The following is a 3,867-nucleotide window of genomic DNA, read 5'->3' on the forward strand; positions in this document are numbered from 1 at the left end:
CTCAGCAAGTGATACATTCGCGAATGTAAAATTTCATGAACCAACATGATCGGGAACGCTCCCCGAAATGCTGTTCATTCTCTTGCCCGGTTCGATACGAGAGCGCAATCAAGAGAGAAGATGCTCGATGACGCTAATGAAAGCGATGCATTCGGTAAGAATATTTTATTGCCATAATTCTTTTTTTATTGTGACTACACAACCTGCAACGTCATGAATACAGTTAAATTAAATAGTATTTCACGTTTTTAAACGTTTTTAAATACTGATGAAAATAACGATTATTCACAGTTGCCCCAAGCCAACGATGAGCGATCATCGGTAAGTGTTACACTTAGCGATGCCCGCTCATCGCCGCAGCTTGTTTATATCGGAGTATCCTCTTTGTGTTCCTTCGTGAACCATGCGACTCGACGAGAGAACATACACCGCTTGGTAATAGTCTATTTTACGAAACGACAACAGTGTTGATATTGATATTAACACTCACGGGCTTGGGCGCAACCTGCTGTCAAATTTTCATTCATGAAATGAGCGATCAGCTGATCCGAAACGTCTCGTAAAATGGCTCATTGAAACAGAACCAACAGAAGGGAAGAAAAACTGCCGAGTGGTTCACTGATCACTTTTTCGTCCAAACACTGGTCACAGCCTATAGCCACTATACCAACGGGACTCAGTGAGAGTGAGTGTAATTGAAAGCTACACCTTCGTACTACAGCCACATTGAAAGTGGAAAGCGGAATCTATTTTTAGATTTGAGGTTCATCAGACTCTCAGTTTTGGGTAAGCTTTGAAATATGCGTTTGGTAACTGATAACATATTTTGTTATCGTTAAGTATTTTTATATTATCGCTATAGATCAAAATTTTCGGTAACTAAATTTGTTATCATCTGGTTATCATCTGGGTATCATCAATTAGAAAAGATGATAAGAAAAATAACAAAATGGTAACACTGATAACACAGTTTATTATCAAAGTGCTATCAATTTGTTATCTGCCTTTGCTTGGGTAGTTAGCTAGATTTGTTATACTTAAGTTATATTACCAGCAATTAAATGAATTGAAAGACCATCAAGTAGGGTAGTAACGCCGTGGGTCCCAAGATGAACTAGCCCCGGGCTAAAAATCCAGTAATAAAGAAAAAAGAAAAAAACACACGAGAAAAACAAAATGATCGTACCCTGTTTATCTCAAAATAGAAGTTCGAAAATAAACGCATGGAATGGTCAAAAATGGCTTTATATTTATGCACATTTGTTTTCGATATGATTTAATTCAAACAAACATCTTAGTAATAGTAGTTCTTGCTACAAAATTTGAATACTTTGGATGCCATTTCTTCCAATGTTAAGCACTTGAAGTCAATTTTTCTGAGAAAATCATTGTTTGCCGTATAGGAAGGACGGAATTCGAAAAAAACTAATTTGTTTCATATATATTTTTTTTTATAATGGCGAAACTTCCGTTATAAGCACTTGAACAATTTTTATTGAAATAACCTTCGTTAATTGCCCTCAGGATCTTACTAAGATCTTTACGTTATCTTACTAAGTTTATAACCACACAGAAAGAAATCATGAAAATTAAACAGCACGTAAGTTAAGCATTGACTGAAAATTATAGCAGAAGCTACAAAATTACAGCCATTTGCCGAGAGATGATACTGTCCGCTCAGTAATCAGCCAATCATGCGTACTGTTTACATTTTTTGAGACATATTCGCTTGAAATTTACATGCAGTAACGTAAACGAAGACCAGTTACGCTCAGTTGCCTGCCTCGCTCTCTGTGGCCGAAGTGGTACAACAGTTTGTTCCTTTATGGTGGAACATGTTTATCTTTGATTGCCTTCTCTTAAGCTTGATGAAACAGCCTAGAGGGGTTAGGCGTGAACTCTCACTCGGAAGATCTGAGTTCGATTCTCGTATGAAGATTTTTTTAAGTTTCTCAAAAAATTTGGTGCTAAATTAACACTTTTCTCTCAGCAATCAGCAGTGTAATTTTAAGATCACACATAAATTTATATCGAACACGATGGAGGTCAATTTGTTACATTCAGTTCGTCATAAATTTACAGATTTTGTTCGTACTGTGTGTGCAATGTCTATCAGCCCTGAGATCTATTTTTTTTTTATTTTTGTAATAGTAATGGCAGAAATAATTGCAGCTGCAGGTGACCCGGGTGGTTAAAGCATCTTCAATAAAAAGGATGCATATTTCTAGGAACATTTCTAGTTATTTACAAAAAATAGACTTGTGTAAAGCATAATAACTTTAGATAATTCTTGTTTTTTGGTAGTGTTCAGATATTTTGTAGCTAGTCATTTTTAACGGCTTTTCTCGTGTCGCTTCTGAGGTAACTTTCGGTGGACATAGGTTCCTGGATAATTTGGTTGAAAGTTCGGGTTGTTAAAACAGTGGATTGTATTGTAAAATTTAAAAGAAGGTTTCAAAAAGGATTTCTGAAGGGGTTTACCCTGAAAAATGGTTTATTAATCAGCATTTATTATCAGCAAATTCTGACAAACGGGTCCAGATATTTTCTAAATGAATTTAAGAAATATAATTTCAATTAAATCTTGAAAGCAATTCTGAATTTAGCCTCTTTGAAAAAGTTTTAATAGTTCATTGGAGAGTTTATAAAATCTTCTTAGATAGATTCAGAATGCAATGAAGATGTTTTAAATGGCTAATGGTACTACGGCAATAATCGTGGTGGAATAGTTGAAGCAAAAATTGAAAAAAATTTCAGACAAATCGGAGGAATCCTTCGCATAATGAACGTTTTAAAAACCACATAGATCAACTTCAAGACATTTCAGGCCCGCTTTTCTCCCACCTCACTAACCTGGGTTCTATGGAGCGTACACTTTCTTCAAAACCACCCCCTACCCCCTAAAAGTCATCGTGGTTCATAAACTGTCCCTAAGTAGTTTGTATGAAATATTAAGGTACATCAAGGTAAACTGAAACGGTTAGGGTAAAATAAAAAAAAATAATTCTGATTCTCAGGGGTTTTTGATAAAATTTAAAACTTTGTCCTCTATCAAAAGCTTGTTTGATTCACAATCTGTGTGTTATGACATTTAAAATGTTTAATGTGGTTAGACAGCATCACGCGTACCGGCTGTTCCATCTCACATCAAACGCTTCAACTTGCTTCAGTATACCTTAACAATTTCGGTGTAATCGGAGTATTGTTTATAGAGAAAGAAATATATGAAAGTATTTACTACGCCTAGAAACAAAATAATAAAAACTTTTTTTAATCACCAGTGCTCAATAATTAATTGGAAAAATCTGCTCTATTGTATTTCTACTGTACAATTGATCATCAACTGTCAGAGTTAAAAATGCTGTCAGCTAATGTGTATGTAAGACAAGACCGATGTTTGGATCAAAATTAAATAAATTTGTCCAAAATCATGGTTGAGAAAGACACAAATAATCTCATGATGACGCTAGATTGTTTTATTTATTATACACTTATTGTTTGTATGGATGAAGCGATGAGCTTTTGAGTGCGTGAAGTTTTCATTTTCCCCACAAAATTCAATGCCAATAATATCACAAAAAAGATACAATGATCTATGAGAACATGTCCCTTAATGTCTAACACGAACGACTATTCTGTGCTGAAGGGAAAAAAATACCAAAAAACAGCAAACCAGGTCTCCAATTTCCAAAACCAGTTTATTACGCCAATAAGATCAATCAACTCAACCAAAACCGCCAAACTATCAAAACACAACTCCAATACGCTAGAGCTTTACTTAGCTATTTTCTGCTCCTTGCCCAGTGTGCATCGCCACCCCAAGAGCGCGCGAGGAAAATTAGTCGAACCAACCAACAAGCATCAGGT

Source organism: Aedes albopictus, chromosome 2, assembly GCF_035046485.1.
Source record: "Aedes albopictus strain Foshan chromosome 2, AalbF5, whole genome shotgun sequence".
Lineage (NCBI taxonomy): Eukaryota > Metazoa > Arthropoda > Insecta > Diptera > Culicidae > Aedes > Aedes albopictus.